The sequence below is a fragment of the Ptychodera flava genome, chromosome 12 (assembly GCF_041260155.1).
Source record: "Ptychodera flava strain L36383 chromosome 12, AS_Pfla_20210202, whole genome shotgun sequence".
NCBI classification, from domain to species: domain Eukaryota; kingdom Metazoa; phylum Hemichordata; class Enteropneusta; family Ptychoderidae; genus Ptychodera; species Ptychodera flava.
In genome coordinates, this window is record NC_091939.1 from 31244195 (window position 1) to 31257272 (window position 13078).

The window sequence follows — 13078 nt, forward strand, 5'->3', positions numbered from 1 at the left end:
ACCGGTATTCAAATAAAACATATGTATCAACATGGAACATACACCTTGTACACAATAATAGAGTGACAAATTTACCCTAATTACCGACTTTGTCTGATCATGAGAGAGATAAAGGTTTTTGCAACCTGCTACATTATATTCAATACACAGTCTTGAGCATTGGCGATCTACAAAAATGTACATGTACCCTTACCTGTGTTGTGAGTACAATTCAGCAGATTTGTGTGGATCAATGGAGCATGTACTTCAACACAGAAGGAACATTACAATCAATGTTAAATGTAACTGCGCCATAACTACATTTCTTTTCAAAAACTTTTTAAAAATATTTTCACCACAATTACCTCAACATTCACTGATCTTTCGTAATCGGGGAGGTAGCTCCGCTCAGCTCACAAGCACGTATTGGAATTCCAAAAGTCGATGGCAGAATGACAGGAGAAAGTACCTCTTTGAGAAATGCTTATCAGCGCTGTGCGGCGCTGCGACCAGTTGTTTTTGCCAACTACTAGTTCTTATCTACATCCCTGTCAGTTTAAAATTAATTTGGCCGAATGACTGGCTTTGTGCAAATTGCATCTCCACAGTGATAGGCTATATGCAAATTAATGACTGGTAATTTTGATATTTCTAAAACAACAAGTCCATATTTGGACAAATAATGAGTGGTTATGAACACATAGAACATCAAATCAATTCATGAAATCAAATTTGTGAGAAATTGTTTGGACTGAATTACCTTTGAAAAGTTTGAGTATGTTCCATGAAATGCCACCTGGCAAATGTAATTTCAGATATTGGAGACACTGTTTTCCCTCCTTCACTTCCAAGCGATGAAAATCCTGAAGATCTGGTCTTGACAGTTTCTATATCATACACTTCTTCTTTACCATTACAGCATACCTACAAAATCAGTGTGAATGTCAATGATTAATTCATGGAGAACTGCTTAACTACCCTGACAGGTATATGAAAATGGACATCTGTTAACAAGAGGCACCTTGGTTATAATATTTATGTTCTGGGTGTCAAACAAAATGTAATAAACAAGGACTATAACATGCTCTACGAGTTGAAACACCAATGACTTTGTAAAGCCAAGTTTGCAAAATTCTGCATGAGACTTTTGCAGTAACAGAATGCTAACAATGTGTGCAGCATCGAAAAGTAATAGGGACACATGCTTTGCTTCAAATTCACACAATACCATTCCTGGAACATGGACCGTGTCCAACATAATGGCTTAAAAATCCTGATTTCTGACTCTGTCTGAAACTGTTCAAAAGCATTCCCGCAAAAAATGCCAATTCCACATGAAAACGCCAGCAGGTCAGAGTTGAAATCTTCATAAATTGATGGACAACGTATCAATACTGGTCACATCAGAAAAGGGCTTTTGACCGGCAATAAGCAGCAAAACACTGTCTGTATTCATAGATCAACCTGATAATGATATATATACCTGTACCCTGGCCTGACCTGGGGCAAACGCTCTATCATTTTTGAGGTCAGCCTACCAGGTATGGAAATCATAACAACAACAAGTGTGCCCTTTTAAATACACAGTACAATACAGTCAGGCCTTTATGGGAGGACTCTGGCTGCAAAGACTATATCAATTAAGGGGGCGCTGCACCCAACACAGTGAATTTTGCTCAAAAATCAGTGTTTTGCAAATATTCATTCAATTTTAATTAATTTGTTAACCCAAGATTAAAATATTGGTTGTGTTCACCTTTTAGCTTGTCAACCGGTCATAAGTTGTGTGATAAAGGAGTGTTAATTTATGCAAATGTATGCATATCACCCAATTTCCTGGCTTCTTTTTCCTCCCAATGTCAAAATTTCAAAAGAATTGAACTCCACTCTGGCTGGGTCAAATTTTCTGAAATTTCCACATTATGTTCTTTATTATATGACAAAAACAGCTATTTTGTTCTTACATTTTAAATAAGAGGCATTTCAATTTTGCTAATTATGATTTTAATCACTTTTTGAGTGTCAGTCTGGGCAAAGGGGCAAGAAGAACTTAAAAAATGCTGAAAGCAAATGAAGAACATTGCTGCAACAACGGCGTCTCCTTTCACCTGCTTGTGTATCCCTTTGTGCAATTTCTGCCATCATAATTTTTTTATCCTGGCCCTTCTAAGTGCTGCACACACTCCCTCCCTTCTCTGAAATGCCGAAGCGATTATTTGTAGTTGGAAATATACTACATCCTCACGAGATAAACAAACAGGTCAGGTCACGTGCACTGCCATTGAAGGTCGGTCAAGAGGTCAATCAAGTCTTTCAAAAACAAAATGGCTGCCCGTGGTGGAAAAGTACACAGCACTAGTACAATTGCATGCAACCGTTGCGCGTTGCGGCTTCAACGATCAGCTACAGAAAGCACAAAGACAAACACAATGAGCAAATGAACGGAAACTGGTAGACAATTTTACAAACAAGGAGTGATATTTTGATATTCTCCGATGAGTAAATTATATCTAAGTCTGTACACTGTATGTAAACGCCCGACGCCTAAGGAACACATCACCATATTACTGTAAACCACGCCAGCAGCATGCTGGTGAGTCTGAGAATCAAGATTTAGCACAGATAGCTATCGATCTTAGCGTGTTCCTATGTGGACTAATGTGAAAAACTAAAATATGTGGATTTAGAAAAGGGATTCGATATTCTTCACATATTCAAACTATTTTGAAAAACTTCATGGAGTTTGGAGCACACGGTTGATACACACCGACTGTTATTCAGATGTAGTATATGTCATCTCTTCCTACCTCCATGTTTTAAACAAGGTAACGCATTCTGTGCTAAAATCTTACCGGTGAAGCGTTGTACTGGTTATCTTTAGGAAAGTTCAAACATCTGACATGTGTTGCCTTCCCTGTTGCTTTCCTATCACATACTGGGCACTGCAATAACACTGCAACTGCGCAATGTCCGTTCGTAATCCAGATTGAACCAGTGCAGTATTATCCGTACGATCGGATCGAGGCCGGTGTTTGGTTGTGCGGGCGCTTGGTGGCGTCCTATCCAAGCGGGTCAATTTCTGCTTCCCGAGTACAACAGCAGCGAGTAGTAGTAGTACCTTGATTTTGCTTTAGTTTGTGTCCAGAGAGTTTGATAATATCAAAGTGTGGAGGGACTTTGATAATACATACATGCATACACGTTCTCTGTAGAGAGGTTTACTTGTTCGCATAGTCATGGTTGGTGAAGTCAATTTCAAATCTTGATAAGTGCCCCACAATTGACCCGAGGACGGCACGAGATAACTGATGTAACCACTTGTTTTCCTCCATGATGTAACAGGAGCAAAAGATTGAATACCAATAAATAAACATTTTCGACCATTCTCTTATGAGCTTGTTTATGTATTTATTTATTTATTCGTGTATTTGTCGTTCATTAATATTGTCTGCATGTTGTTTCTCTCTTGTTTTTTATTTTCTTTTTAAATTATGTTATAATATTGGCAATATAACAAAAAGTTGGGTTTTTTCCGATACTCGCACGCGTCATCCGGACAGCCAATTGCAAGCAAACAGTTTGTACTCGCATTTAGCTGGAAAAAAGGGGAAAAATGGTGGTGCATCAGAGATTATAGAAAAGGAAGAACATAAACACGGAAGAAATAAACGAAAGAGTAGATAATGGGAAAAATGAAAATATCATAAAAAATACGGTTTCGGCAGTAGGAAAAGACCGTGTGACAAAGAACAATACCGTGCCTAAAATGGGAAATCTCCAGGTCGAACCTGCAACACCGAACGTAACCGACTGCTCAGACTTTGGCAAATACTGTTAATTCTTGATAAAAGCTGGAACTTTTGATGTGCCTTCTCCATATTTTGACTAACTTGGTGTAAAATACACTTTTTTTTTCTATTCCCAAAACCATGCATGTAAAAATGCCTAGTGTCAAACTCGATAATAGGGGGCCTACATTCTGTTTATGGTTCTGTTTCTTTTTTTTATTTCAACATACTTTCACCACAGAAATAAAAGAGCATGTTATGCATTAGAGTACTGAGCTGAAAACACTTCCGCAAGTTTTTTAATTAACATTGTTATGTAGGTCATTTCCCCCACACTCATCATGACCTGAGTTCAATTAGTCTAGAACATTCTCAAGGTCACTGCCCTTAATGACCTCACAACCTTGAATTCAATTAGTCATGTTTGGAATGTTCTGGAAATTTAATTAGTTGTGTAAGAGAGATAATTTTAGAACAGTAATTAGCATGTCAATAAAAGTTCTAGATTGTTCTTATATGCCCTTATGTAAACCCATGTGTATAAAAGGGACGTGCACAGCTTCCAGTCAGACTTTTGGGATCGTGTCTCTTGTGTGTTACTAAACTCCAGCAGTAGTCATTCTCAAGACTTTTCAAGACCTTCACTGCCAACGCTGGATTTATACTGTGGACTTTGTGCAACTTCAAGCCTGCAAGCCAAAGGACTGTTCATTCATCCGACAGACTGTTACAACTCTGAGACTGGAGCTTTGCCGTCCCAGCTGAGATAAGTAGTCTGTACACTTTTAAAGCTTGTACTCTATCCCTGACTTAGCAATTAGTTTTTTTTCGTATAAATTTTGTTTAAACGTTAACTGCTGAGTTCACCCTTTTGTTCGTTTTCTCTGCACGTAACAAATTGGGGGCTCGTCCGGGAGACGAATATTTTTAGCCGTTTGACAACATTTTGACAGCCTTTTCAAAACTACTGTATACTGTGAACTCAGCAAAATTCAATCATGGCGGAATTCAAACCAGACGAATTTATGGATGACCTTGATCAGGACACATTTAATTCCCTCAGAAAAGACAACCTCATAGCACTGGCAAATTTCCTTAAAGTAGATGTCAAAAGATCTATGCGCAAGCGAGAAATACAGTTCAAGATTGCAAAACATTTAGTTAATTCTGGCCATTTTGAGGAGTCTGCCTTAAAAGATTATGAGCCTGAGTCTTCCTCTGAACTCAGAAAATTAGAATTAGAATTGCAGACAAATTTGGAGATTAAGAAAAAAGAATTGCAAATGGAAGAAAGACAGAAAGAAAAAGAAAGGCAGGAAAGATTAGAAATGGAAGAAAGACAGAAGAGAGGGAATTGGAAATGAAAGAAAAAGAATTGCAAATGGAAGAAAGACAAAGGGAGAAAGAAAGAGAGGAAAAAAAGGAAAGAGAATTAGCTGAACACCGACTGCAGTTAGAAATGAGACGTTTAGAGCTTGGACAGTCAGGAAAATTCTTCCCTTCAGACAAGTTTGACATCACTAAGCATTTCAGGTTAGTTCCCCCTTTCCAAGAAAAGGATGTTGATAAATATTTCCTTCATTTTGAGAAAATTGCTCAGAGTCTGAATTGGCCTAAGGAGTCCTGGTCTATGCTTTTGCAGAGTGCTTTGGTGGGTAAAGCCAGAGAAATTTACATTCAGTTGTCAGTAGAGCAGGCTTTCAGATTATGATTCTGTGAAGGAATTAATTCTCAAGGCTATGAGTTGGTGCCTGAAGCTTACCGTCAGAAATTTAGGGATTGTGAGAAGGTGAAGGATCAAACTTATGTTGATTTGCTCGAACAAAAGAACAACTGTTTGATCGTTGGTGCTCTTCTGAAAAGGTCAGTCAGAATTATGACAAATTACGACAACTTGTTTTGATTGAGGAATTTAAAAGGTGCATCCGGAGTGACATCAAGACGTTTATCAATGAACAAAAGGCAGATACATTGGAGGTTGCTGCACGTTTGGCCGATGATTATTCATTGACCCACAAATCTTCATTTCTCAGCAAACCATCCCAGTCCTTTTCATACAGACACAATGCAGGTAAATTTAACTCTCCTTTTCATCCAAGAATTTTTCAAAGGAGAGTAGAAAATTGACAACAGTTCACAGAGTTCAAGTAACACTCCCACATCATCAGATCCCAAGTCTCAATCTCCTTCTGACAAACAGTTCGGTACACTTTCTTGTAATTATTGTAAGAAAGACGGCCATTTAATGTCAGAGTGTTTCAAATTGAAAAGAAAACGTGAAGGTCAAAGTGGTCAAAGTGGATCTAAGCCCACCGGCTTTATTTCTTCATCAACTCAATTAGAGTCTAATAATGTGTGCAACACATTTTCTGAGGTTAAACCCCTCTCATCCCCAATTAATGAGGTCAAGGTCAATTCTTCTCAAGATAGCATTATGGGTATTTTCGAACCATTTATTCATGATGGTTTTATATATCACTTTCTAGTGATTTCTCTTCCGCTACCCCTGTCAAAATTTTAAGAGATACCGGGCTTCCCAGTCTTTTTGTTGGCAGATACCCTGCCGTTTTCTGAAAAGTCATTTTCAGGTTCTAAAGTTCTTATTAAGGGGGTAGATTGCAATGACTTCATTCCTGTTCCTCTCCATAATGTCTATTTGTCTTCGGACTTTGTTTCTGGACCTGTGGCTTTAGGTATTAGGCCTTTTTTGCCTTTTGAAGGGATTCACCTTCTTCTTGGAAACGACCTTGCTGGGGACAAGGTCATTACTAATCCACTTGTGACTGATAATCCTAGTTTAGATCAAAACCAGAGCCAATAGAGGAAGACATTCCCGGCCTTTCCCATCATGTGCCATTACTCGAGCCATGTCAAAGAAAACTTCTGAGAATCAAAATACTCTCAAAAATAATGTCACAGATGTTGACTTAAATGACACCTTTCTCAGTCAGGTGTTTGACACGGACATTCCGTTATCCCTCGTGGATTTGAAACTTCCAGTAAAACTTCTGCTGACCAAAGTCAGACATTTTCTAGATCAAATCTCATTGCAGAACAACACAAAGACCCAGATATTTTGTCTTTGTTTGACAGGGTAGATGATGAAGGTAAAACTTCAGATAGCTCTGTTTCCTATTATACAAAGTCTGGTATTCTCATGCGTAAATGGAGACCTCCAGATGTTTTGGTTGATGACGATTGGCTATAAAACATCAAATTGTGGTTCCAAAGCCCTACCGTGCTGAAATATTGCGCCTGGCCCATGAAACTCCCGGGCTGGTCACTTAGGAGTCAGGAAAACTTATCATAAAATTCTCAGTCACTTTTATTGGCCTAATCTCAGGCAGGATGTAGCACATTTCTGTAAAACTTGTCACACATGTCAAATGGTAGGAAAGCCAAATCAGACCATTCCAAAGGCCCCTTTACAGCCAATTCCTGCATTTCAAGAACCATTTAGTAGGATACTAATAGACTGTGTTGGGCCCCTACCAAAAACAAGATCAGGAAATGAGTACATGCTGACAATAATGTGTACATCAACTCGGTTCCCAGAAGCCATACCACTGAGAAATATAAAGACAAAGACTATAGTGAAAGCTTTAGTCAAATTTTTCACTTTATTTGGCCTCCCTAAATGTGTCCAGTCCGATCAAGGCTCCAACTTTATGTCTGGAATTTTTCAACAAGTAATGGATCAGCTAGGCATTAAACAGTATAGGTCATCCGCCTATCATCCAGAAAGTCAGGGTGCTCTTGAGCGATTTCATCAAACTTTGAAAAACATGATTAGGACCTACTGTTTTGACACAGAGAAGCAGTGGGATGAAGGAATTCATTTTTTGCTCTTTGCTGTTAGAGAGTCAATTCAGGAGTCTCTTGGTTTTAGCCCATTTGAGCTTGTATTTGGACATACAGTCCATGGCCCACTTAAGCTCGTTAAAGAGAAATTCCTATCAGACGATGATGATTGTCTGAATATTTTGCAATATGTGTCAGATTTTCGTACAAAACTCTCTAAAGCATGTGAATTAGCCAGAGAAAATCTTGAGTCATCTCAGCAGTCAATGAAAACCAAATACGATAAAAGCACCTCAAAACGGAAGTTTGAACCAGGTCAAAAAGTTCTTGTTCTACTTCCAATTCCTGGCAAACCACTCCATGCTCGTTACTTTGGGCCATACCTAATTGATAAGAAATTGAGTGATTTAAATTACATCATAATAACACTGACAGGCGAAAACAAAAACAGCTATGTCACATAAATATGCTTAAGCCATATTTGGATAGGGATAATCCTACTATAACTCAGCCTGTCAGTGCAGTCAGTTCAAACCATTATGAAGATAGTGATACTGAAACTGACTTGAGTGAAAATACTCTAAACTCAAAGCTGGGCTCGGTCAAGCTTCAGAACTCAGAAATCCTGGAGAAGCTGGAGTCTACAAAGTTGGCACACCTCCAGCCAGAACAACAACAACAGGTGAAAGAACTGCTCCACGAATATAAACACCTGTTTCAAGATGTTCCAACGAGGACAAACGTCATCTATCACGACGTTGATGTTGGGGACAGTAAGCCTGTAAAACAACATCCATACAGACTGAATCCAACAAAAGCGAAATATCTCCAGAGAGAAGCCAAGTATTTGCCGAACAATGACTTTATCGAACTCAATAAAAATAACTGGACTTTACAATGCATACTTTATGCCAATTCAGTGCCATTTCGAGTTTTTCCGATATCAAATTTCAAGAGGATAGTCATGGGACCGATCATCCTGTTTGCTATTTTTAACAAATTTTGCAAATTTAACAAATCCCAGAGAAACTACTCTACAATTGAAAAAGAGTGTTTATCTTTGATATTAGCTTTACAGCATTTTGAAGTTTATGTTACTTCTTCAAATCAGCCAATAGTGGTTTATATTGATCACAACCCTCTTGTTTTTCTGCAGAAATTTAAAGGCAAAAATCAGAGATTGCTAAGATGGAGTTTAATGTTACAGGAGTTTAATCTTGACATTAGACATATCAAAGGCAGAGACAATTTAATTGCAGACTGTCTCTCTCGTATTTAGAGTTTATTGTTGTTCACTTTCAAGAAATTTTATTGTTGTTCACTTTCAAGAAATTTTACTTTAGAGTAAAACAAAATTTGAGTACTTAAATCCTTTTCAAGATTACATTTGTAAAAGAAAGATTTTTCTTTGAAAAATTTTCTTTTTTTGAAGAGGGGGTGTGTTATGTAGGTCATTTCCCCCACACTCATCATGACCTGAGTTCAATTAGTCTAGAACATTCTCAAGGTCACTGCCCTTAATGACCTCACAACCTTGAATTCAATTAGTCATGTTTGGAATGTTCTGGAAATTTAATTAGTTGTGTAAGAGAGATAATTTTAGAACAGTAATTAGCATGTCAATAAAAGTTCTAGATTGTTCTTATATGCCCTTATGTAAACCCATGTGTATAAAAAGGGACGTGCACAGCTTCCAGTCAGACTTTTGGGATCGTGTCTCTTGTGTGTTACTAAACTCCAGCAGTAGTCATTCTCAAGACTTTTCAAGACCTTCACTGCCAACGCTGGATTTACACTGTGGACTTTGTGCAACTGCAAGCCTGCAAGCCAAAGGACTGTTCATTCGTCCGACAGACTGTTACAACTCTGAGACTGGAGCTTTGCCGTCCCAGCTGAGATAAGTAGTCTGTACACTTTTAAAGCTTGTACTCTATCCCTGACTTAGCAATTAGTTTTTTTTTCGTAATAAATTTTGTTTAAACGTTAACTGCTGAGTTCACCCTTTGTTCGTTTTCTCTGCACGTAACAACATGGCTTGCTAAAACGACGATGGCTTGGTTGCTGAATTATTCCGAGCAGACAATAGCTTTGCTTTTTTTATTTTTGTATACTTCCATAGCAATAAGCTCAAATACGACACTTATAGTTCTGAAGAAGTAGTTGTTTTGTGTTTGACGCCATGAACACATTTGTCAATATCTCATGTATCCTCTTTTTTAACAACCTGAGACAGTATGATACATACCCCTACACGTGTCTGGTTTTTTTTTTAAAGTCCAATATTTTCATGAATTTATTTGATTAGAAGAAAATTGCTCGAACCGGAATCTTGAAACGAGAAATACAAATTTGAAAACAAAGCTCAGAAACAAGACTGAACAACCCTTCAGTCATGTAAATCTTATTGATGATAAAAAGATAAAAAAAAATCACAGGACTGCCAAATCGGAGGACTTTTGACACTTTGTTCGACAATGTTATAAAGGAGAGGTCTTTTAAATTGTCTTACTGGAGAGGGCAAAGTAAAATCTCAACCAAAGTACGTAGGTTTACGCAGTCACCGAAGAAGTCTGGTCCGAAACGTCGACTATGAATTTCTTATATGGCTCTGATGAAACTTAGACTAAGGAGTACAAATGCAGATCTCGCAGATCGTTTTAGTGTGAGCTCTAGCACTGTAAGTAACATCATAAACACGTTGTTGCGGTTTTTGGCCTTGGAACTGAAATGTTGAATATGCAATCCGCCGAAAAAAATTGCAATACAACATCTGCCAAAAAAGTTCAGAAACTCAAAATACAAGAATGTTCGTCACATTATAGATTGCACCGAAGTATTTATTGAAACACCAAAGGATCCAAACTATTAAATTTTTAGTTTCTATAATGCCCTGTGGGATGTTTAATTTCATTTCTGAGTCGTTGGGTGGGAGGACATCAGACGTTCACTTAACTCGACAGTGTGGGTTCTATGACTTACTAGAAAACAACGACGAGAAAATGGCTGACGAGGGGTTTACTATCGCCGACGACCTTTTAGTTAGACATTGTCATCTTCACATTCCTCCCGGGAAACGTGGAGATGAACAAATGACTAAACGAGATGTTATAAAAAAGAAAGAAATTGCCAACTCAAGAATATTTGCAGAGAAGCAATGAGAAGATTAAAAACATTTAGGATTTTGAAAAACGAGATGCCAATTACTCTGTTAGCAAGGTCAATAACACAGTCGTTATATGCGCTGCTATATAATATGTAATGTGTGCCCAAAACTGTGGAAATATTATAGATCTGCTGTAATATGTAAATATGAATTATATTATCATGCCCTGTCCATTGCGTTTTAATTGGTCGAGCTGAACCACTTGAATGCCCACAAATACACAGTAATGGTTTGTTTTTATGCCCGTAAATATGAATTACATCGTAAACATAGTAACTTTACGGCTAAAACGAAAATTGTGATTTGTACAAAGATCATAATCAACCACAAAATAAAATGGAGCATTTGTGGGCCAAGTTTAGACGCTTTTTTTCGCAAAATCTCCGGATTTGCAAAATTTTTGCAGCGCAGCGCCGTTGTCGTTCGCACGGGATTTTTTTTATAGATTTTGACGGTTTTTCGGGGTTCGTTGATAATATAATTGAAATAACAGACTCCGCGCTGACCATTAACATTTATTTATGGGCGCGGGATCGAGGAAAGCCAAATTACGGGCTCGGCAAGTAGGCTGTTAATTTTTGGCTTTCCTCTCGCCCTTGCCCATAAATAAACGTTACGGGTCAGCGCGTCGCCCGTATGTATGCTATTAAATGAAAGGACGACTATATTTTTCATGAAGTTTCTTGATCTAGTAAAAAACCTGAAGTTTTCAAAGTTGGTTGTATATCGACATATACAAAGCAAATTCTGCATGATGTTATTGAGAAAGTTAAAGTTTCTCATATAACTGTCACATTAGTAGCCTCCACAAATGTAATAATCTCCACAAATGTAATATCAACCACAATTGTAATAAAATCAACCACAAATGTAATAAAACTGTCAACCATTAATGTAACAACCTGCAACCACAAATGTAATGAACAAATTAACCATAAATGTAATAAAACTCAACCATAAATGTAATAAACTTGAACTTGCATATGTGATCATTTGTTTATCAATGCCCAAAGTAAATAATAACTTTAATAAGACTAGTTTAATGTTCTTGCATAAATTTCCTGAAACTAGGTTTTCTTTGTGAAAGACAGAATAGAATACTTTGAGAATACTATCAGAAAATGGCGAGGTACCGATCAAAGCGTTAGATAATGGAAGTGGAACAGCAGTTCTAGACGCTGATAATTACATAATAAGGAAGCGTCAAAATAACTCGTCAACCAGTGATACCACACAAAGTTTATGGCAGATGACTCGGAACAAATGTCAGAGAAATATGCAACCTTATGACAGAAACTTACGACACAAAACATGTTGACAAGAACATGTATCCATCATCCCAACATCCTAACATCCGCAGTGAAGGAACAAACATCAAGTGGGACAACAGGAATACAGAAAATCTATCGATTATTCCACACATTTATCCACATAAGATGAATTTGAGGCGACTGATTTAGAAAGTACGGCAAATTTCGATAAAAAGGCGTTAAAGGATCGTAGTGTTATACAGTCTCCTCCACTTTGGAGTAGAGACTGCACTGACGTTCAGATTACAGCTGTGTCTCGCCATGGCCAATCAGTTTTGTACCAAAATAGGGAAACGTAAAATACACTTTCAAATGTACAAAACACACTAATCGCAAAAAAATTAGGATATGAATAATGTGTGGAGTTGCTTTCCTTATTACAAAGATGAATATTTAAGGGCTAATTCCTCAATTGCAACGACAAAATAGATTTATTACATTTATGGTTGACAAGTATTACATTTATGGGTGATTTTTTATTACATTTATGGTTACCGTTTATTACAATTGTGGTTGGTGTTTTTATTACATTTATGGTTGATTTTTGTTACATTTATGGGTGATATTACATTTATGGGTGCACTTTATTACAATTATGGTTGATATTACATTTATGGAGATTATTACATTTGTGGAGGTTACATTTATAACTTTTTCTTTCCATCATTTGTAGGAGTTGTCATCGATATACCGGTATAGGTGGTGTCAAACGGCTAACAGTGAGAGGTATTATGTTGAGTGGCGTATTTGATGCACCTGCAAGATGTATCTTCACAGAATTTTGTCTGTTTAGTGATTTTATGGATGTCCATTCTGCACCTCTCCAGGAGCAACAGTAAAAACCAGTGAAAGAGGCCACACACATGCATACCCTTTTGATAGGAGAGATGTCAGGGCAAGGAGAACCCAGAACTCATGAACAAACAATTGACTTTTCCAAAACAGTAGCTGAAATGAAGGAAGCCATTTAAGGGTTGGGTATTGACATTCCGAAAATTTAACATCATCAGAGGCATTGCTGTGGATTACATGCATGG

At 37.6% G+C, this 13078-nt stretch overlaps 1 protein-coding gene across 4 annotated transcripts in view; it reads right to left on the bottom strand.

Moving 5' to 3' along the window:
• Positions 1 to 13078, bottom strand: part of LOC139145666 (sulfite oxidase-like) — a 438941-nt gene that overhangs the window by 12347 nt on the left and 413516 nt on the right. For 2 of the 4 annotated variants that reach the window (XM_070716952.1, XM_070716951.1), the window contains exons 1-2: positions 2832 to 3019; positions 740 to 903 (exon numbers count right to left, since the gene is read on the bottom strand). The exons of the other annotated variants lie outside the window; for them this stretch is intronic. The gene's annotated coding sequence lies outside the window, so the exon portion shown is untranslated. Of the gene's footprint in view, positions 1 to 739; positions 904 to 2831; positions 3020 to 13078 lie in introns of those variants that run through there. 4 annotated transcript variants of the gene reach the window in all.